This window comes from Vulpes vulpes, chromosome 3 (assembly GCF_048418805.1).
Source record: "Vulpes vulpes isolate BD-2025 chromosome 3, VulVul3, whole genome shotgun sequence".
In the NCBI taxonomy this organism is placed as follows: domain Eukaryota; kingdom Metazoa; phylum Chordata; class Mammalia; order Carnivora; family Canidae; genus Vulpes; species Vulpes vulpes.
This window is the reverse complement of record NC_132782.1, coordinates 137,048,179-137,072,342: the sequence shown is the minus strand read 5'-3', so window position 1 is coordinate 137,072,342 and position 24,164 is coordinate 137,048,179. Positions and strand designations below refer to the sequence as shown.

Below are 24,164 nucleotides of genomic sequence, written 5' to 3'. Positions count from 1 at the left end.
GGTGGAGTCTTTTGGATTTTCTATGTACAGTATCATGTCATCTGCGAAGAGGGAGAGTTTGACTTTTTCTTGGCCAATTTGAATGCCTTTTATTTCTTTTTGTTGTCTGATTGGTGAGGCTAGGAGTTCTAGTACTATGTTGAATAGCAGTGGTGAGAGTGGACATTCCCTGTCATGTTTCTGATCTTAGGGGAAAGGCTCCCAGTGTTTCCCCATTGAGAATGATATTTGCCATGGGCTTTTTGTAGATGGCTTTTAAGATGCTGAGGAATGTTCCCTCTATCCCTACACTCTGAAGAGTTTTGATCAGGAATAGATGCTGTATTTTGTCAAATGCTTTCTCTGCATCTTATTGAGAGGATCATATGGTTCTTGTTTTTTCTCTTGTTGATATGATATATCATACTGATTACTTTATGAATGTTGGACCAGTCTTGCATCCCAGGGATAAATCCCACTTGGTCATGGTGAATAATCTACTTAATGTACTATTGGATCCTATTGGCTAGTATCTTGTTGAGAATTTTTGCATCTATGTTCATCAGGGGGATTGGTCTATAATTCTCCTTTTTGGTGGGGTCTTTTTCTGGTTTTGGAATTAAGGTGATGCTGGCCTCATAAAATGAGTTTGGAAGTATTCTGTACCTTTCTATCTTTCGGAACAGCTTTATTAGAATAGGTATTATTTCTTCTTTAAACATTTGATAGAATTCCCCTGGGAAGCCATCTGGCCCTGGACTTTTGTGTCTTGGGAAATTTTTGATGACTGCTTCAATTTCCTCCCTGGTTATTGGCCTGTTCAGTTTTCTATTTCTCCATGTTCCAGTTTTGGTGGTTTGTGGTTTTCCAGAAATGCGCCCATTTCTTCTAGATTGCCTAATTTATTGGCGTATAGCTGCTCATAATATATTTTTAAAATTGTTTGTATTTCCTTGGTATTGGTTGTGATCTCTCCTTTTTCATTCATGATTTTATTGAGTCTTTTTTCTTTTTAATAAGGCTGGCTAATGGTTTATCTATCTTATTAATTCTTTCAAATAACCAAATCCTGGTTTTGTTGATCTGTTCTACAGTTCTTCTGGCCTCTATTTCATTGAGTTCTGCTCGAATCTTTATTTTTTTCAAAAAAACATTTTTTTTTTCATTTAAAAAGTATTTAGAACACATAAAACAAGGCAACATTTATTCTTTCTTCTCATCTTCTGGTGTGGGGTCTGTCGGTGGCTCCTCCACTGTTGCACTGTTGCTCTCTGAGACAGTGTTACTATCACTGGTCCCTTCCTCGGCCATACCGTCCACCCCCTCCTGCCCACTCTCCTTGTCCTCAGGAGTAGACGTGCCTTCTTCACTGTTTTGTTAGCTTTCCGTTGGTTCTTCAAGGTGTGTCTCCTCTGTCTCCATAGGGATGCTTTCGTCGTCCTTCTTCTCCTGGGCCTTACTAGCAGCTGGCTCTTGCTCAGGAACCGTGCTGCTCTGACTATGTTCAGCTTGCTCTGCTGCTTCTTTCTCCCTCTCCTCTTGACTTTTACGAGCCTGTTGTTCTGCCTGTGCAATTTCAGCGGCAATCTTTTCCATATCCACTTCTAGTTTCAAACTGCACAACCTTTTAAGTTCATTATTAAATGAATCTGTGCTTTCTAGGAACTTTCTCTTGTTTTCCAGGTGTTGCTCCTCTATCTGAAGAAGTTCAGCTTCTAGTTTTCACTGATGAACTATTAAGGACTGGACCTGTCATTTGAGGACCTGCATTCTAGCTGTTGTGACAACTGACCGAACGTCTGGCACCACACTCTAAGGATTTCACTGATGAGGCAGTGGTTTCTCTGGAAACGGGCGGTGGCTGTCTGCTTCACTGAAAAGCCATCATCATAATCATCTGGATCCTTAGCAGGCTGAATGCTCATGTAAGGTTCTCCATTCTCCATGCGAGACTGTCTCTGTCAACTTTCTTCCTCTAAAGCAGCTTCTGCACTTTTCACATTTATGTAAGCAAGGTATGTGGGGGAATTATGATAGGCATTTGTAGGTTCATTGTACTCTATCTTTTCTGCTTTGTATTCGTTTAAATATTCTTGTTTTTCTTCATCAGTGAGATCTCACCACATGCCACCAATAATCTTGCCAATCTCCCACAACTTTAGGTCAGGGTTGGAAGCTTTTACTTGGTCCCAGAGCTTTCTGCTGTACTTCATGTAGGGCATCAGCAGCTTATCTGGTGGCTTTGGGGGCTTTGGAATTGTAATACCAGAGGATGCTGTGACCCGGCTGTTGGTGCCCGGTTCCCTCCCAGCCTGTAGTTGTTGTAGGCGAGATGACTATATGGATTGTATCCCACAAACCCTGGTGTGCTGGGCATTTGTGTTGCAGAAGCTGGGGTGGGAGGTGGGGCATAAGATGGTCTTTTTGACATTTTGGAAGATTAAGTTCTCAGTTCCTTAAGAATGAGAGTTCTCAGTTCCTGCGAACGCCCCGCCCCTCGCTGCTCAAATCTTTAACTCTCTTCTACTTGGTGTAGGTTTGACTTGCTGTTCTTTCTCCAGTTCCTTTACGTATGAGGTTAGCTTGTGTATTTGAGTTTTTTCCAATTTTTGAAGGGATGCTTGTATTGCGATGTATTTCCCTCTCAGGACTGCTTTTGCTGTATCCCAAAGATTTTGAACGATTGTATTTTCATTCTCATTAGTTTCCATGAATCTTTTAAATTCTTCTCTAATTTTCTGGTTGACCCATTCATCTTTTAGCAGGATGCTCTTTAACCTCCACATGTTTGAGTTTCTTCCAAATTTCTTCTTGTGATTGAGTTCAAATTTCAAAGCATTATAGTCTGAAAATATGCAGGGGACAATTTCAATCTTTTGGTATCAGTTGAGACCTGATTTGTGACCCAGTATGCAGTCTATTCTGGAGAAAGTTCCTTGTGCACTTGAGAAGAATGTGTATTCAGTTGCGTTTGGATGCAAAGTTCTCTATATATCTGTGAAATCCATCTGGTCCAGGGTATCATTTAAAGCTCTTGTTTCTTTAGTGATGTTGTGCTTAGAATATCTGTCATTTGCAGAAAGTGCCATGTTGATGTCTCCTACTATTAGTGTATTATTATCTAAGTATGTCTTTACTTTGGTTATTAATTGATTTGAGATACATGGAGCTCCCACATTAGGAGCAAAAATATTCATGATTTATAGGTCCTTTTGTTGGATAGACCCTTTAAGTATGATATAGTGAAACTCTTCATCTCTTACTACAGTCTTTGGCATAAACTTTATCTGATATGAGGATTGCTACCCCAGCTTTCTTTTGAGAACCATTTGAATGGTAAATGGTTCTGCATATAGGTGTCCTTAAGTCTAAAATTAGTCTCTTGTAGACAGCAAATAGATGGGTCTTGCTTTTTAATCCAGTCTGAAACACTGTGTCTTTTGGTGGGATCATTTAGCCCATTCATGTTCAGAGTTACTATTGAAAGATATGAATTTAGTGTCATCATAATACCTATTCAGTCCCTCTTTTTGTGGATTGTTTCTTTGGGCTTCCTCTTTCTTTTACAGGGTCCCCCTTACTATTTCTTGCAGAGCTGGTTTGGTGGTCACATAGCCTTTCAGTTTCTGCCTATCGTGGAAGCTCTTTCTCTCCTTCTATTCTGAATGAGAGCCTTGCTGGATAAAGTACTCTTGGCTGCATGTTTTTCTGATTTAGAACCCTGAATATATCCTGCCAGCCCTTTCTGGCTTGCCAGGTCTCTGTGGAGAGGTCTGCTGTTAATCTAATATTTCTTTCCATATAAGTTAGGGATCTCTGGTCTCTTGCTGCTTTAAGGATTTTCTTTTTATCTTTGGAATTTGCAAGTTTCACTATTAAATGTCGAGGTGTTGAACAGTTTTAATTGATTTGTAGATAGAGAGGGGGACCTCCCTATCTCCTGGATCTGAATGCCTGTTTCCCTCCCCAAATTAGGGAAGTTCTCAGCTATGATTTGTTCAAATATGCTTTCTGGCTCTCTGTCCCTCTCGGCGCTCTCTGGAACCCCAATTATACGTAGATTTTTCCTTCGAAGCTAGCGTTTCTTTCCCTTAACCTTTCCTCATGGTCTTTTAATTGTTTTTCTCTTTTTTCCTCAGTTTCCTTCCTTGCCATCAACTTGTCTTCTATGTCACTCTTTCTTCTACCTCATTAGCCCTCATCGTTAGGACCTCCAGTTTGGATTGCATCTCATTTAATTGATTTTTAATTTCGGCCTGATTAGATCTAGCTTCTGCAGTCATGAAGTCTCTTGATTCCTTTATGTTTCTCCAGAGCCACCAGTAGCTTTATAATTGTGCTTCTGAATTGGCTTTCTGGCATCGAATTGTAATCCAAGTTCCGTAACTCTGTGGTAGAGAGTACTGTTTCTGATTCTTTCTTTTGTAGTGAGTTCTTCTTCCTAGTCATTTTGCTCAATGCAGAGTGGCTGTATGAGTGGGCTGAGTCAAGAACATCAACCACGACCTAAGTAAATTTCACCCTAGAAGATTCTGCTGAAGTCAGAGACCAGAAATTGAAATCAAAGATCAGAATGATATAGAACAAAAGGACTGCTAAAGTGAAAAACAAATTTTAAAGGATAGTAGTAAAAAATAAAAGGCCAAGAATCCAAAGAAGAGGAAAAAAAAAAAAAAGAAGAAAAAAATGAGAAGAAAAAAAACGGGGTGGACTGGGAGGTGGTGGTGGTGACGAAGTTGTAGTGGAGGGAGAAGGTGGTCTACTTGAGGGGTTCTAGAGAGTGATCCTCTTGTTTCTGAGTATATTAAGTTCTGTGTGTTAGAAGATGCTCAGTCCCAAATTTATATAAACCAGAAATACTTGTAGAAGGCCGCAACATTGACCACCAAAACATAAATGAGATAAAAGGTGGGGGGGGGGGCAGAAAGGGTATGAGGGATTTCACAGAATGAACCAGCATGGTATACCACTTGGTTCTGGGTGCATTCTGGTCATGTTTTAGAAGGTATTAATTTCAGCCATTGTAGAATAAAATGAGGCAGAGAAAACAAAAAACACAAAACAAAAAAACATATCTTGTATATCTCCCAAAATTGAGTATGTTGAAGGGAATCTAGAAGTGGAAAATATACCTAGGACGTGTAATTGTAGAAATATGAGAGTCAAAAAGGAAGAATCTTAAAAATGAAGAGGTGGTAAAGCATTGTAGTTAAGGTGGGAAAGGAGAAAAAAAATTGGAAATTTACAGTCTGATATAAAAACAAGTTGTACTGGAAAAAGGAAAAAATAGGAGGGGTCCCTTCTGGTTCTATATGCTGTAGATCCCTCCACTTCCCCTGGAGCTTTCCAGCGCTGCTCGGGCAAGAACCTGCTCTTCCCCTGTCCCTCCAGCTGGTCTCTGGGGGAAGGGCTGCTGTGCTGACTCAGGTGTGTGCACCTGGGGGAGCTGCCCCACCCACCAGTGCTGGACTCCGTGGGAGCTGTTGACCCCGAGAGGCCCCCCCCTCCTCTGGGGACCCTCCCCTCCCAGGCACAGGGTGACACCAGGAGGAACACCACCACTGGCGGTGGCCAGATCCCCGGCCCTGGAGTCGGCTCCCGCAGTAACCACCACAGCTCCCAGTCCGCACTGGCCTCGGTGCTCCCGGGGTGGGGGGCGCTGATCCACATAGCCTGGGGGCCCTGGGGCAGGAGCTCCCCACTGTCCTGTGCCCTCCCTGCCTCTCCCTGTCCCAGGAGGATGCAGGATCCTGGACTGTGTTCCCCGGGACCCTGGGTTCCTGCTACCGGGAGCCCCCCCTGACCCACTGGCTTCTCCCCGAGGCGCCCCCCTCCCGGACGCAGGCTCCAGCCCTTTACTGAGCTCGGCCCGGGGTGTGTGGGGCGCTCTCCCCCGGGGCCCTCCTCTGTTAGTGACCCCGGGAGACTGGAGGTGTCCCTGCCCCCCCTGCGGTCTTGCCGGGTTTCCCTGCTGAGCGCCTTTCCCTTGGAGAAGAATCCGGTGCAGATTGTTAAAGTTCCCGCTTCTTGGGGCGGGGGGCCCTCCTGTTCCCAGGCTCTCAACGCCCCCTTAGCCTGGCTCCTCGCGGGGCCCCTCCCCCACTGGACTCTTTATTTTTCCTCCACCTTCCTACCTTGTTAGAAGCGAAAACCCTTCTCTCTGTAGTTCCAGCTGTTCTCTCTTTAAATCTCAGGTCGAGCTCGTAGGTGTTCAGGATGGTTTGAAAGTTATCCAGGGAGGTGGTGGGGCCCGGTGAGGTGAGGACCCTGCTCCTCCGCTGTCTTCCCCAAGTTCCTAGTTACTACTTTTTGTGCTCTCTCTATTAAACCTGTGTGCACTCCCAAGACAAGAAGATACTCTCCTATGCTTTCTTCTACTTCTAGCTTTTTATATTTAGCTTGCCTTATGATCCATATTTTATTTTTCTTAAGATTTTATTTATTCATGAGAGACACACAGAGAGAGGCAGAGACATACCTAGAGGGATAAGCAGGCTCTAAACTTATAATTCTTAACAGCGTTAGGCCTTTGTTGCAATACTTGTATGAGAGGGAATCCATAACCCTTTTATTATGCCAGCACTCCACAACTGCATTGAACTCAAATATTCAGGTGTCAGCTGACACTACTGTGTGGCAATGCTACCTACCTAACTAAAAATGCAGTTTAGGCATCATTGTGTTTATATATTAATAAAAATTTGTCGATAATATAAAAATAGAAGTGCTGATGTTGGTGATAAACTTCAGTCTCACAAACGTGTATAATTATGAAATTTATTATTGCTCTGCAAGATGGCTTGTACATTCTTCAAACCTCCAGCCTTCAAACTACAGCCTTGCCTGGTAATGCCCTGCACCAGTAGCAATCAAACAATAGACATCTCTTCTCAATGCTCAATCTACTGACACATCTCCGTATGTACACACATTTTGCTTCCCTTCTCTTACGAAGGAAGAAATTTCCCTGTTTTCTTGTCTGAGGTCAGTTGTTCATTTGTATCTAAAACCCATGTTCTCTTCAAGGCTTTCTCTTACACTTGCACTATTAATTTTTTTCTCTTAACTAAATCACTTCCAACAGCAATTAAATATGCTAGATAGCACTGACTTAAGAAAAATACTTCCTTGACGTCATGTCCCTCCTACCTTTTCTCTCCACTCATTCAATTTCTCACATACTTTCTAGTTCCATTTTTGCTTCCCCATGATAGCAAAATTTTCTGGAAGATTTGTTTATTCTCCTTGTTGCTATTTCCTTACTTCTCATTCCCTCTTCATTTGGGCTTTTGTTCTTACCACAACTCTGAAATTGATTCCCTTTGGGTCAACAACTGGCCTTATATAGTCAAATCCAATGGCTCGTTTTATCTGAAATTGTTTTCCATTCTTGAAACTTTTTAAAACTTTTATTTACATAACAGCATACTTCTCAAATCTTCTTCTTATGACATCTCATTTCCTTATAGTCTAATGATTCCTAAGTTATGTCACCTGTCTTGACAGTACCATTGATCTTCTGATTATCCCACCAGCTGACATCTTTTTGAATTCCCAAAAGGCATCTCAAACTTTATGTGTCTCAGTAGGCATCTCAAATCTTGAATTCCCTCCTTAAACCCCTACACCTTGTCTCTCTTTGTCTTCCCCATCTCTACTGTAATGAGGCAGTATTTTGAAAATTATTAAAATTGCTTTTCTATTTTGCCTTTTTGAATACATGGACTTTACCCTATTCAGCTTGAGGGGTTCATATGCCCAAGGGCTGAATGTATTAAGAGAAGTTTTTTTTATTTTCTTTTTCCAACTTTAAAATTTACAAGTTGAGCCTGGAGCACCCAGCACATGGGTTGTCCTATTATAGAAATGGCACACTTTCCATCTATAGCAAGAGAACTCTAAGGCTTTTACTAGATGATAGAAGGATGAGATCATGACATAGGGGAAATATAGAGAAAGCCAGATTTTTTCTTTTGATCCCAGGAGTATGCAGGAAGGCAAAGAGGGAGGGAGAGACACAGGTGTTCAAATTTTCCTTTTTCTGAGTTTTGGCATAATGAAACCCTTGTTCCCTACTACCTCTTCAGGATGCAGGAAGGGTATCTTCTTTTTAGATATCACCTGCTTTATGGCCATATCAATTTGGATGCTCAGGAAAGTAAAAATGAAGAACATTTGTTAAATTTTCCTGAGCTACTCCTTGATTCCTATATGAAGTAGATCTAGAGAGGAACTTAGAAACACCTGGGGAGCTTGTTGAGTGGGAGTGTACTCTAGAAAGACGTGCCTCTGCTATAAGGACTGAAGTGCAGATTTCCTGGGCTAGAACTAAATGAAAATGAAAATCCAGAAGACCTGAGAGGGATCTGAAGATTAGTGGAAGCTGAGAGGGAACACAACCCCCCACCACCCAAAGTAATGAAAATTACTAGCTACATAAGTCATCATTGTAGGCCATCAGGGTAGGCAGCAAGCAAATTGACAATCAGGGGCATGGTAATGTCATTATGAATAACACCTGCATCTAGACCCAAAGTTTCTTCATCCTTGCCATCACCAAATACTCACACTCTCTAATGGAAGGAGTAAAAGAGGGAGGTTGAGAATTGATAAATTTGAGAAACAACATCGTAAGAGTCTGAGCATCACCTAAACAGAGTACTAATTTATAGGAATAGATTATTCAAGCTTTCAGCTGGGTTGGATTCAAAATTTCCTTCTCCTAGGGTACCTGGGTGGCTCAATTGGTTAAGTGTCTGCCTTTGGCTCAGGTCATGATCCTACAGGGTCCTGGGATTGAGCCCCATGTCAGGCTCCCTGCTTAGCAGGAGGGTCTGCTTCAACCTCTTCATTTGCCCCTCCCCCTGCTCATGCTTTCTCTCTCTTGCTCACTTTCTCTCAAATAAATAAAATCTTAAAAAAAAATCTTTTCTCCCCAACCCCCCAACTCCTCACTAATCAGTAAGTTAGAGCTTGTGAGGAAAACCAGATAAACCAAAAATAATGATATCACATATTTGTACATACGTATCAATTTGTAGCCCTGTAACACACTTAATGGTATGATCTAAAAACCAGGATTTTTTCTTTATATTTTTTCTCTTTCTCTCAACATCCAAACAATGAGAAATCCAGTCAGCTCTATCTTCAAAGTATCTTGAATTGGATCACTATTCACTATCTCTCTTGCCCCCTTACATTCCAAACCACGTTACTACTTTCCATCTACACTATTGCCGTAGTCTTCTAAATCCACTTTTACCCTCATAGTCTGTTTCTTCAAAATACCCTACATTATCACTAACAATGTTAATCAAACATCTCTCCCTGGTTAAAACCTTCCAAATGGCTGCCCACTAAAATCAGAATCATCTCCAAACCTCTTATCATGGTCTGTAATCCTCTACATGACCTGGCTCCTTCTCTTTCTCTGACATCATGTTTTCCAGTTACTCACTACATTCTAGCTACTTGGCTGTATTTCCCTGTTTTTTCTTTTTCTTTTCTTTTCTTTCTTTCTTTCTTTCTTTGTATCTCCCGGTTTCTAATAGTGCATCTAATAAATGCCCTTTTTATCTTAGGGTATTTGCATTAGATGTTCCCTCTGCCTAGAAAGCTTTTTCTTAGATATTTACATGACAGCTTCTTCTTATCCTTAGACATCTGGCTCAGTGTAACCCTAGGTAGTCCTTTCGTGACTGGCCCAGTTTAAAGTAGCCTATTGCCTAGTCACTTACCATGTTTTATTTTCTTCACAGCTCTTATCACTTTCAGAAATTATTCTTGTTTACATTGCCTTCCCACACTAGTGTAAGTTCCAAGACAGCACAGAACCTGTTTATTGCTATAACACTAGTACCCAGAACTTTGCCTCACATATAACTAATGCTTAATAAATATTTAACAAACAAATGAATGATAGAACATATGCCCAAAGTAGAAAGTATTTAGCCTTAATCAGACAGTAACCTAGTCTACTTGGTATATTCATTTGTAAAGAAATAACAACTTTAAACACATGTGCTAAAGTTGGAAGTAAAACCAAAGCTTATGAGTAAAAGGTGAAGAGTAGTGAGACATTTTATACCACCTTTTAGTTTCTAAGAAATGTAGCCTATGGATCTACTTGGAGCATTTTGCATAGAAAACTTTTGTACACACTTGAAGAACACATTATGTGTGCAAAAGGGGGTTGCCTGTATTCTATATTGTATTTTCTTCTGACATTATAATCAAGAAGGTTTCCTCTGTTTTTTTGGTCCACATCTTTTTTTCTCTTCAAAGACAAGTTCTTTTCCCTTTATGCAGGAGTGGGGGGTGGTGAGGATTGGAATAAACTTCCACTGATATTAGGCTGGTTTATTTTGGAGCTTGTTCTGAAATGCATAAGAAATGTCTTGCTCCAAAATGTTGGCTATTAAAAGTTAACATACCCATTGCAACCCGTTTATGTATTTAGAAGCCTGCAGAGCAGACTGGAAAAATAGCAACAATTTCTAAATGTGCATGTTTTCATAGATTTCTTCAACAATTACAAAAATAAGAATGCTGGGCAGCCTGGGTGACTCAGCGGTTTAGGGCCACCTTCAGCCCAGGGCCTGATCCTGAGTCCCATGTCAGGCTCCCTGCATGGAGCCGGCTTCTCTCTCTGCCTCTCTCTCTCTCTCTCTCTCAGTCTGTGTCTCTTATGAATAAATAAATAAAATCTTAAAAAAAATAAGAGTGCTTTTATTTAAATGTCATGTCGACGGAGAAAAGTTGGCTTGATGCTGAGCCTAGTCATAAAATAGAAGGAGTTGGGATTTTAGTCTATTACTTAAAATATGTGAGAATAGCTTAAAGTAACTTCTTCAAAGTAACACATCTAGTTTTTTTTAACTTTGAGATATAATTCACATGCCATATTATGAACCCATTTAAAGTGTACATTGTAATGATTTTTAGCATATTCACAGAATTGTGCAACCATCACCACAATCAATTTTAGAAAGTTTTCACTGCCCTAAAAGAAACCGTGTACCCATAAGCACCCCATTTCCTCCCAACCACTGCACCTCCACCTCCACTCCCCACCCCTAGACTAAACTACTTTCTATCTTTATGGATCTGCCTTATTTGGGACATGTCAAATAACATGTGGTCTCTTTTGACTGGCTGCTTTCATGAAGTGGAATGTTTTCAAGGTTCATCAGTGTAGCATATATATCATTTCTTTGCATTGACAAGTAATAGTCCATTGCATGGTTCTATTACATTTATTAATATACATTTCATTTACTAATTCATCAGTTTAGGATCATTTGGGTTATTTCCACTTTTTGGATATCATAGATAATGCTGCTATAAACATTTATGTAAGTTTTTGTCTGAACCCTGTTTTCAATTCTTCTGGGTATATACTTAGGAATAGAGTTGGTGGATCATGTAGTAACTCCATGTTTAACATTTTGAGAAACTGCCAAATTGATTTACAAAGTGCCTGTACCATTTTACATCCCATCAATGATGTATATTTAGATCATCAACATTTGGTATTTTCTGTTTTTTAATTTTTAAAAAAATTTTTTATTATATCCTAGTCAAGTGAAGTGGTATATCATTGTGGTTTTATTTGCATTTTCCTAATAGCTAATGATGTTGATCATCTTTTCAATTGCTTATTGCCTAACTATATATCTTCTTTTGAGAAACATCTGTTTAAATGTTTTGCTAATTTTTTAATTGGGTTACCTTTTTACTACTGAGTTTTAAGAGTTCTTTATATATTCTGGATACAAGTCCTTTATCATATAGGATTTGCAAATATTCTCTCCCTTTCCATGGGTGTCTTTTCACTGTCTTAATAGTGTTTTTTGAAGTACAAAACTTCTAATTTTAATGAAGTTCAATTTTTTTCTTTTGTCACTTGTACTTTTGGTGTTATCTAAGAAAACTGCATAAATCAAGGTATGAAGATTTACTCCTATGTTTTCTTTCAAGAGATTTATAGTTTTAGCTCTGAAATTTCAGTGAATGACCCATTTTGAGTTAATTTTTATTTGTACTGTCAAGAGGGGTCCAACTTTATTTTTTTGCATGCAGGTATCCACTTGTTCTAGCATCATTTGTTGACAAGACCATTCTTTCCCTCTTTGATCTTGGTACATAATATACTGTTGCAATTCAAATTTATTTTGTTCTATTTTTGTCCCCTAGGATTTATTGTATCCATTGAGATAGCCAATTACACTAGATATATTAAACAAAGTTTGCAAGTTATACAGTGGTTTCTGTCACAGACTATGTTCCTCTTCTGCTTGAAACCTTTCAATGCCTTTTTACTACACTTTGAATAAAACCCAAACTTCTTGTCATGATTTAAATAATCCCTCATGATCTGCTTCCTATTTATTTCTTCAAGCTCATCTCAAACAACTTTTCAATATTCATCCCGCAATGGTCTAGTCTCATGGTCAGTGTTCATATTACAAAATCTGAGGTCAGGAATCTTGCTAATCTTGTTCCTCTTGGTATCCCCATTGCTTAGCAGGGTTATTGGTTCATAGAAGGTACTCAAAAACTTTGCTGAATTAATAAATGGACAAATATATTTTATAGAGTCACAATCTGTAAGGCTAATAAAAATTTAGGAACATCTACGCTAAGTTTTTTTGTTTTTTGTTTTTGTTTTTGTTTTTGTTTTTAGCATTTCTTCCAAAGAAAGCTATACAAAGGCCAATATGTTAGATATATATACAAAGATTTTTTTTTTTCCTGACTCACCTAGTAATAGAAGGAACACTCTTGCCCATTTAGCATCCCTCCCTGACATAGCCATCCTGGGAGGTTCCGTACAGCTCCAACCCCTTTATGTGTAATGTGTAAACTGAGAAACCAAAGAATGACTCACCCAACAATGTACAGCTCTTTAGTAGTAGAGCAGGGATAGTGGAAGAGCAATTCTTGCATAATGGTCAGTGCAGAGTTCTTTCTATTTCTGTGTTGGCTTATGACACAACAGTTCAGAACAAACAAGCCTAAGACCAGAGTCATAAAAATCATTCAGAAGATAAAAATTTAAATAAGTCCTTTACTCCTTAATGCCACTGACCTCAAATTTTCAGTTACTATTTTTCAGGGCTTCTAAGGAAATTATCTCAGGAATAAGAGTCATGTATACCTTTATCATTCTTTACTAACTATTGATAAGTCCTCTCATCTTTCTTTGTTTTTTAAGATTCTATTGAGAAAGTTTCTTTATTTTGTTTCATCTTTTCTTAAGATATTCCCCTATTCCCAATCATCATACCACTCTATATAGATGGGGCAAAAATCACACTTCAGTAAATCCAACCAAGTTTTGTCCTAACAGAATAAAAGAAGACATTTTTTTATACATTCAACTTTTAACTCCCATAGCTTCACATCTGTTTAGATGTTGGATACAACCGTGATATTTTTTCATTTTTTTAGAAACGAATGACAGACCATAAGTCAAGCAGATGCTTCTTTTCAGAGGTTTCCAAATTCTTTTCCAATACAGAGTTATAGATTCAGGTGAACTGAACACCTTAGCACAGAATTAAAGCATAAAATACACATTTTAAAATTCTGTTTCAAAGAAGTCTGCATCTTAGATTTGGGAATTTGTTATTAATGCTTCCCTTGCCTTATTTTTCAACTTAATTTTCATTTTCTAATATTGTAGAAAATAAGAGAAGCATTTTTTCCCTTGAAAAGAAGTTTTATTTCTTTTTCTCACTCTCTTTCTTGTTTATTTTTAAAGAATAGGTAGCATCTTTGTGACATTGCCTACAGAAAAATTTTTTTAAAGTGAAAAATAAATCCAACATCAGGCTGTCTGATTAAGCAATAGTTCCTTGGATCATAAAATTCTTTTGAAAAAATGTGCCATGGTATTTTTATTGAGTTTATGAGCTGAAGGCATTTAAAATTCCAAGGAGAACAACAAAAAAGAATAAAAAAGAAACACACATGTGTTGTTACTAAAAAAGGCACCAAAGATGTGTATGAGGCAAGATTTTTCCTGGGAAAAATTATGAAGCAGATGAAATCTGTGTTTATCATTTTTCCATGTCTTGTTTTGAGCCCCCTTTTTCATTTCTGTTCTGCCCATCACCAGCTGTCATGATGTATCATCCCAATCTGGGATTCCTGTCTCTTATCCTACGGCATGGCTAGGCCTTTCTATTTCCTAGTTCTGTTCTCCCCACCAACTTATAGAGTTCTGCTGGGGAAATAGGTTAAATGATTGAAAAAATCCATGGTAAAGTATTAACAATTGTTAACAGTTAATGACTTTCTCATATAAAAATGAATTTGGGGATGCCTGGGAGGCTCAGGGGTTGAGTGTCTGTCTTTGACTCAGGGTGTGATCCTGGGGTCCTGGGAATGAGTCCTGCATTGGGCTCCCATTAGGGAGTCTGCTTCTCCCTCTGCCTATGTCTCTGCCTCTCCCTCATGAATAAATAAATAAAATCTTTTAAAAAATGAATTTGATAAGAATTTTCTGAAAAATGATCACACTTTTTCAGCATTTGTTACTTGGCTTCTCTATAAGTCCAGCCCTGATGAATCTCCTTAAAAAGATGAAAAATATCAAGAACCTCAGAAAAGGCAAAATATAAGCCCAAGGCTTATATTTGGAGTATACTCATGGAGTAGCATGGCTTAGAGACATAGAAGTCATAAAGGAACTAGATAGAGCCAGCTCTGCCATCTGCTATATTCTCAGCTTTCTCTGAGCCTGGTTGTTGTTTTGTTTTGTTCTGTTTTCAGTTATAAAGTGGGGAAAATAAAGCACCACTAGATTATTGGAAGGATTCTAGAGAAAATATAAGTGAAATTCTATAGTTCAGCCTGGACCAATAACTTGAAGATAATTTTTGGGGGTGATTCTCTAATGCTTTGTACTTGCTGCAGTAGAACTTATCATAGTTTTCCAGGAGTGAGAGGGTAAGACAGAGGAGAAATGGTCACTTTACCACTTATGTAAAACCAAAGGGAAAAAGACTCCATTTGCCAATTGCTGAAAACCAGGCAATATTTATGGTTCATCTTCAAATTTCAAATGTCATGTTGATATACACTGGTATGGTTATTTATTATTTTGGAGAAGAAGTGAGATAGCATTATTTTAATTATTGCTAACAGAATCAAAATTATTGGTAAATGATATGAATGGCAAGATAGCCAATTTATGCTTCATTTATGGTATTTGTTGTATTCTTCCAGAGAGTTTCTTCTCAGTTCTTGGAAATGTAATTGAGATTACTGGGAGGAGGAACTACTTTAAAAGGCTGAGCAAGACTCTCAGGGTACGGCAAAAAGATAAATCACTTTTGGGTAGGGTCATAAGTGATGACTCCCAAGATATGACAGTATCTTCAAATGCAGGAATACTTAGAGAAGTAAAAAGAGAATAGTTTTGGGGGAGATCTTATATTTAAAGATATGAGACAAGGAATATAGAACAGTAAAATAAAAAAGAGAGGCCATATCTGGAAGAATATAACAGATATCATAAATTAAGCATTTAAGCAAGAGAGAAGATATTCTCATTATTTATTTATTGATATCTCTCACCTATAGTGAGAGAATCTGTCCAACATGACATTTAGAATTTCTCTTGAAGTAATACTACAATTTGAGATCAGATATTGATAACTTAAATTATGCCTGCAAAAGATTTCTTATGTCATTCTAGAGTTAGGATATTACTCTATAGGAATTATGTCAGCTCTATGAATAAAAATGAGAAATATTCAAAGTAAGTTTGAGATAACACAAAGTGTTCCTCTTCAAATGCTTTATGACAGAAGTTCCATAGCTGAGGTGACATCATCAGGATAGTGACATGAAATTCCTGAATTCAGCCATCCTCAGAAGACCAAGTAGCAAGTGTCCACATAAAAGACCACCATTGTGAAAACCCCAGAATCTCAGGGTGAGGCTGAAGCACTCCCCTAGATCACAGAGAGATACAGAAGGACCACAGTAGAAAGGTAAGAATTAAGATTTCATTTTGATTGTATTGTCCTTTCCCCAGACCAGCCACCACAATCAGGGGGCCCCCTTGGCTTACAGTTTCTCCAGTGAGGAAAAGAAAACCCATAGTGGACATTCAGTTCTCCCAGTGTTATGAAATGCTTCCAGGATAGCCCAATAAGGTCTCACCTCATGGGAATCCCTGGGGAAGCTTGGGGGCTTGACCACTGAGCATCAGATAGAGACAGCAATAGAAGCAAGGATCATAACAACCTGTGCCCAATCTTGTTCATTGCATTCCTGCTTGCAATAGCAGTTGAGCAGAGATCTATAGTGATTCTGCACATCTACAGAGCTGAGTTGTTGGCTCTGTCTGGTCAGGGAACTTGGTTGAAGGGCTTTGCATGATTGGGGTCCCCAGCCAAAGGAGCATACCTGCTGTGGAACCCCTTAGATGGCCCTGGGTAGGCAGGGAAACAAATCTCCAACCCTGCCCAATAGCTAACCATAGACTGCCATCACAGACATTCAGGATTGCCTGGCCATAGAATCTAGGCAGTTGTGGAGTCCAAACTATACCTCTAATGAGGCAGTCAGCCAAGCCAGCAGCCCTGCCAAAATGTTGGTAATGACCAGATAATCTGAACAGTGGTCCTGGGCAGCCTTGGAACCCAGCTTAAAGTACTGCCTAACTGTGAAGCCCAGCCAACAGCTATACCCAGAAGCAAAATCTAGCTCATGGCCCTGTTCAATTCCTAAACACAGTCTACAACCTTGTAGAGGCAAAAAGCCCAGCAAGTGGCCCTGTCCAATTACCAAAGCATAGCCCTCATCCCTGTCCAATAAAAGAGCTCAGACAATAACTCCACCCAACCATGGAGTATATAATCTCCAGTACCAACCAACAGTGAGATCAGCTGGAGACCCCACTTGACCAGAGAGCCTGGCAAGTGACCTTACCCAGCACAGAGGCACAGCTAGTAGGTTAAGTAGTCATGAAGCACAGCCTGTGACTCTGTACAAACTTGAGGCGCAGCCTGTGGGTCTGTCCAACTGTGAAGCCATGCTTATGGTCTCATGAAGTTGGAGTTCAGCCAACAGCACTATTCAGTTAAGGTGCACCACAGGAGGCCTTGCCCAACTGCAGAGTCCAATCAGAGGTACTGCCTTGTCAGGGAATACAGTCTAAGGTCTCACCTTACCAGTATCCCTGACCAACCAGGGTGCCTATTCACTGGTCTCACTTGAAAATGAGGCCCAGCCAACAGGATCACCCAGCTGCAAAAAACAGCCAGTGGCAGTCCTCCCCCAACCTCATAACATAGGTAAGGGCCTTGCCCAACTGGGGACCTTAATAGTAAGCTGCGCCTGCCCCCAGATTCTACCTGTTAACCAGTCTAGTATCCTAAGCTAAGCAGGCTGGAGAAGGGCTTTCCTTGCCAAAATAAACCTCAAATGTCTGGAAAAGGGACTGCTTACTCAGATAATGTGCAGATACTAGTGCAAGGATACAAGGACCATAAAGAATCAAATCAAGATGACAATGCCAAAGGAAACTTATAAAACTTTGATAATTGATACCAAAGTAATGGAATTCTATGGACTTTATGACAATCATCTTAAAGAAGTTCAGTGAACTACAGGAACATACAAATAGACAAAATTAAAAAAACAACACGTGAATAAAATGAGAAGTATGACAAATAGAAACCATAAAAATAATGGAAACAAAAATCCTAGAAATGAACAATACAATGAACTTAAGAATTCAATAGAGAGCTTCAGTAGTAGACTCAGCCAACCAGCAGAATCAGTGAATTCAAGACAAGTCATTTGAAATTACCCAGAAGAGTAAAAAGAAAAAAAAAAAAAGAACAAAATAAAAGAAAGAAAGTCCATGGTACTTATGAGCATCAAGTGAAATAATATGTGTATTGTGATAATGCCATAAGGAGAAGAAAGAGTCTATGTGAAGAGATAATGGCTGAAAATGTCCCAAACTTGGGGAGAAAAATGCACATCCAGATTCTTTAGGCCCAAAGGATCCCAAATAAGTTGAATCCAAAAAGAATTACTTTGAGACACGTAACTAAACTGCAAAAAGTCAAAGACAAAGGAAGAATTTTGGAAGCAGCAAGAGAAAAACAATTTGTCCCACAAAAGAGAGCCTCCATAAGACTATAAATACATTTCTCAGCAGAAACTGCAGGCCAGGAGAAAGTGGAATAATTTCTTCAAAACATTCAAAGAAAAAAGAGTTAACCAAGAATACTATACCCAGCAAAGATGTCTTTCAGAAATGAAGTGATAAAGACTTTCCCTTCCAAAAAAAAGCTGAAGAGTTCACCACTAAACCTGTCTTACAAGAATTGCTAAAGGGCATTTTTCAGGCTCAAATAAAATAATAGAATTAATGTCAAAAAACATGACTTATAAAACTCACCAACAGATGTAAATATATATTTAAAGCCAGATTCTTTAATATTGCAAAGACTGTGCATAAATCGCTTACAACTCGAGTTAAAAAATTAAAAAACAAATGCACTAAAAATAGCAATAACTAGGGGATCCCTGGGTAGCTCAGTGGTTTGGCACCTGCCTTTGGCCCAGGGCGTGATCCTGGAGTCCCGGGATCGAGTCTCACGTTGGGCTCCAGGCATGGAGCCTGCTTATCCCTCTGCCTGTGTCTCTGCCTCTCTCTCTCTCTCTCTCTCTCATTATGTCGATCATAAAAAAATAACAATAACTAAGATTATTTGTTACTGTATACATACTACAAAAAGATGTAAATTGTAACATGAAATGTGAGGTGGTGAGAAGAAGTAAAAATATAAAGTTTCTCTATGGCATTGAACTTGTTATCTGCTTAAAATAAGATGTTATAACATATTTTATGTGAGCCACAAAAAATGTGGTAGATACACAGAAGTTTAACAAAGGGTTAAGTCATAGTGCTACAAAAAGTCATAAGATCACAAAGACAACAAGAGAGAAAACAAGAAGACATCATATACAAAAGGGCCAGCAAATAATTAGTTAAATGTCAATAGGAAGACCTTATCAATCATTACTTTAATTGTAAATGTATTAAATTCCCTAATCAAAAGATACAGAATGGCTGCATGGATAAAAGACAAGACCTACCTATTTACTGCATACAAGAGACTCACTTAAACTTTAAGGATACACAAAGATCAAAAGTGAAGAAACAGAAAAAGATATTTCAAGCAAAAGAAATAAGAATAACCAAAAGAAAGCAGGGATAGTTACACTAATATTAGACAAATTGGCTTTAAGCAATATAGTCATGAGACAAAAATGGTCATTATATGATGATAGTAATCAATAATATGCAAATATAAATATTAATCCATATGTAATAATTGTAAATATTTATACATCAAACATTGAGGCTCTTAAATATTAAAGCAAATACTAACAGAAATAAAGGAAGAAATAAATACAATACAATAATAGCTAGGGACTTTAATACTTTACTCTTTAAAATGGTTATATCATCCAGGCAGAGAATCAATAAGGGAAAAATGGATCTGAACAACACTATAGACAAATGTACCTAACAGACATATATACAGTATTCCATCCAAGAGCAGCAGAATATACATTCTTTTTTTAATTTTACATGAGACATTTTCAAGAATATTTCATATGTAAGGCCATTATATAAGTCTCAACAAACATTGGAAAAGAGAACTTGTATATCACGTATGTTTCTAACCACAGTGGTATCAAACTAGAAATCAGTAACAGGAGGAGGGATGGAAAATTTACAAATGTGTAGAAATTTAAAAACACAGTCCTCAACAACCAATGGATTAAAGAGGAAATCAAAAGTGAAATTAAAAAACTTCAATTTAGCAGTTGTAAATATTTATGCCCCCAATTTGGGAGCACCTAAATATATAAATCAGTTAAAAACAAACATGAAGAAACTCATTGATAATAATATAATAATAGTAGGGGACCTTAATATCTTACTTATAGCAATGCACAGAGAATCTAAACAGAAAATCAATAAGGAAGCAATGCCTTTGAATGATGCACTGGACCAGATAGACTTAACAGATATATTCAGAACATTTCATCCTAAAGCAGTAGAATACACATTCTTTTTGAGTACACATGGGACATTCTCCAGATTACATACTGGGTCACAAATCAGGCCTCAATCAGTACAAAAAGACTGAGATCATACCATGCATATTTTCAGACCACAATGCTACAAAACTTGAAGTCAAACACTAGAAAAAACTTGTAAAGACTATAAATACATGGAAGTTAAAGTTAACGAGGAAATTAAAGAAGAAATTTTTTAAAAATACATGGAAGTAAATGAAAATGAAAACACAACAATTTTGGATGCAGCAAAGCAGTCGTAAGAGGGAAGTATATAGCAATACAGGCCTACCTCAAGAAGTAAGAAGTATCTCAAACACTTAACCTAACCAACTTTACACATAAAGGAGCTAGAAAAGGAATAGCAAATAAAGCTTATACCCAGCAGATAGGAAATAATAAAGATGAGAGCAGAAATAAATGATATAGAAACAAACAAAAAACCCCAGTAGAACAGATCAATGAAACTAGAAGCTGGTTCTTTGAAAGGATTAATAAAACTTATAAACTCTTAGCCAGACTTATCAAAAAGAAAAGATAAATGACCCAAATAAAATCATGAATGAAAAGGGAGAGATTACAACCAACACAGAAATACAAACAATTATGAGAGAATATTATGAAAAATCATATGCCAACAAATTGGGCAATCTGGAAGAGATGTACCAATTCCTAGAAATATACAAATTACCAAAACTGAAACAGGAAGAAACAGAAAATTTGAACAGACCCATAACCAGCAAAGAAATTGAATCAGTAATCAAAAATCTTCCAATAAATAAAAGTCTAGGGCCAGATGGCTTCCCAGGGGAATTCTACCAACCATTTAAAGAATTAATATGTATTATTCTGAAACTGTTCCGAAAAATAGAAATAGAAGGAAAAATTTCAAACTTATTCTATGAGGCCAGCATTGCCTTGATTCCAAAACCAGACAAAGACCTCACTATACAGGAGAATTACAGGCCAAAATTCCTGATGAACATGGATGCAAAAATTCTCAACAGGGTACTAACAAATCAAATCCAACAGCACATTAAAAGGATTATTCATCACAATCAAGTGGGATTTATTCCTGGGTTGCAAGGGTGGTTCAATATTCACAAATCAATCGCTTTTATACACAACATTGATTTAATAAAAAAGGATAAGAACCATATGATCCTCTCAATAGATGCGAAAAAAAAAACATTTGACAATATACAGCATCTATTCTTGATAAAAACCCTCAACAAGGGGAAACATACCTCAATATCATAGAGGCCATATATGAAAGAACCACAGCTAGTATCACCCTTAATGAAGAAAAAGAGAGCTTTTCCTCTAAGGTCAGGAACAAGACAGGGACAGGGATGTCCTACTCTCACCATTGTTGTTTAAGATAGTACTGAAAGTCCTAGCCTCAACAATCAGACAACAAAAAGAAATAAAAGCCATCCATATTGGTAAGGAAGATATCAAATTTTCACTATTCACAGATGACATGATACTCTATGTAGAAAACCTGAAGACTTCACAAAAAATTGCTATATCTGATACATGGAATTCAGCAAAGTCACATGTTACAAAATCAATGTACAGAAACCTGTTGCATTTCTATACATCAATAATGAAGCAACAGAAAGAGAAATCAAGGAATCAAACTGATATACAACTGCATCAAAAACTGTAAGATACCTAGGGATAAATCTAACCAAAGAGGTAAAAGATGGGCAGCCCCGGTGGCGCAGTGGTTTAGCACTGCCTGCAACCCAGGGTGTGATCCTGGAGACCCAGGATCAAGTCCCACATCAGGTTCCTTGCATGGAGCCTGTTTCTCCCTCTGCCTGTGTCTCTGTCTCTGTGTGTGTGTGTGTCTCATGAATAAATAAATTTTTTTTAAAAAGAGGTAAAATATCTGTACTATTATATATATATATGTATATATATAATAAGGTTATATGGCTGAGTAATATATATATATATATAAAACCTCTTGTGTGTGTGTGTGTATATATATATATATATATATATATATATTATACACATTTCTCAGCCATAAAAAAGAATGAAATGTTGCCATTTGCAATGATGTGGGTGGAGCTAGAGAGTATTATACTAAGTAATATAAGTCAGTCATAGAAAGACAAATACCATATGATTTTACCCATATGTATGAAACAAAACAGATGAACATAGGGGAAGGAGGGGGATAAGAGAGGGAGGCAAGCCATAAGAAACTCTTAACTACAGAGAACAAGTTGAGAATTGATGGAGGGGGAGTGGGCAGGGGAGGGGCTACATTAGTGATGGAGATTAAGGAGGGTACTTGCGACAAGCACTGAGTGTTGTATGTAAAGTGATGAATCACTAAATTCTACTCCTGAAACCAATATTACAGTGTATGTTGACTAAAATTCAAATAATAACTTGAAACAAAATAAAAAAAACCAAAAAATCTTCAGACAAAAAAATATGGAAACACAACATAGTAAAATTTATGGAATGCAGCAAAAGCAGTTCTAAAAGGGGAGTGTACAGTGATAAATGCCTACTTTAAAAAAGTAGCAAGATCTCAAATAAATAACTTAACTTTATAGAAGGAGAAAAAGAAGAGCAAACTAAAGCCAAAATTACCAGAAGAATAGAAATAATAAAAATTAGAGTAAAAGTAAATGAAATAGAAAACAGAAAAAATAGAGATTAAAAAAATAGTTGTTTTCTTTGAAATGGTAAAACTGACAAACACTAAAACCTAAAGGCCCATTACAGTTAGAAATGAAAGAAAAAAGCATTATAAATGATAATACAGAAAAACAAGGGATCATAAAAGACTAATAAGATACAATTATTTGTCAATTTTGGACAATTTAGAATATATCTATTTCTAGAACCATACTACTTACCAGGACTGAATCATGCAGAAAATCTAAATAGGCCAATAATGAATAAGAAGATTGAATAAGTAATGAAAAATCTCTCAACAAAGAAAAACCTTAGCAAAATATCTCAACAAAGAAACCCTAGCATTTGCTGATGAATTCCACTACACATTTAAAGAAGAATTAATGGTACTATTTCTCAAACTCATCCAAAATTTTGAAGAGTGGAAATACACACAAGCTCAAGTCAGTATTACTCTGATAAAAAAAAATCCAGATAAAGATATTATAAGAAAACTATAGGCTAATATAATACCCCTGATGAATATAAATGCAAAAATTCTCAACAAAATACTAGCAAACTAAATTCAACAGCACATTGAAAGGATCATACAACATGTTCCAATGAGATTTATTTCTTGGATGCAAGGATGGTTCAAATTGATGGCAAATTAATCGATGTGATATACCCTATTCACAGAATTAAAGGTAAAACCATTTGATCATCTCAATAGATCTAGAACGAGTATTTGACTAACATCAATAAACTTTCATTATAAAAACTCTCAACACAACAGGTTTAGAGGGAACATACCTCAACATAATAAAGGCCATATATGATAGACCCACAGCTAATATCATATTTAACAGTACAAAGTTGAAAAATTTTCCTACGATCAGGAACAAGAGACCAAGGTGCTCACTCTCACTGCTTCTATTCAATATAGTACTGGAAATCCTATCCGGAGCAATTAGGTAAGAAAAAGAAATAAAAGGCACCCAAATTAGAAAGGAGGAAGGAAAATTAAAACGGTCTCTGAAGATGACATTATCTTCATATATAGAAAACCTTAAAGACTTCACAAAAAAACTGTTAAAATTAAATGATTTCAGTAAAATGTCAGGATACAAAATCACCCACAAAACACAGTCATGTTTCTTTACACTAACAATGAATTATCAGAAAAAGAAATAAAACATTCCCATTTACAACAGTATCAAAAACAAAATCTTTAGGAACAAATATAATCAAGGAGAAATATCAATACACTGAAAACTATAAGATATTGATGAAAAAAATTGAAGACACATAAATGGGGAGATAACTCATATCTATGAACTCATATTCATAGGTAGGAATAATTAATATTGTTAAAATGTTCATATTTTCTCAAACCACCAACAGATTCAATGTAATTC

At 37.5% G+C, this 24,164-nt stretch overlaps 1 protein-coding gene and 1 pseudogene across 13 annotated transcripts in view; both read right to left on the bottom strand.

The window, feature by feature from the left end:
* The window catches only part of COL24A1 (collagen type XXIV alpha 1 chain), a 387,560-nt gene that overhangs the window by 103,326 nt on the left and 260,070 nt on the right, over positions 1–24,164 (bottom strand). The gene's annotated exons all lie outside the window — the stretch shown is intronic.
* LOC112924495 (SWI/SNF-related matrix-associated actin-dependent regulator of chromatin subfamily E member 1 pseudogene) lies at positions 1,159–2,439 on the bottom strand (annotated as a pseudogene).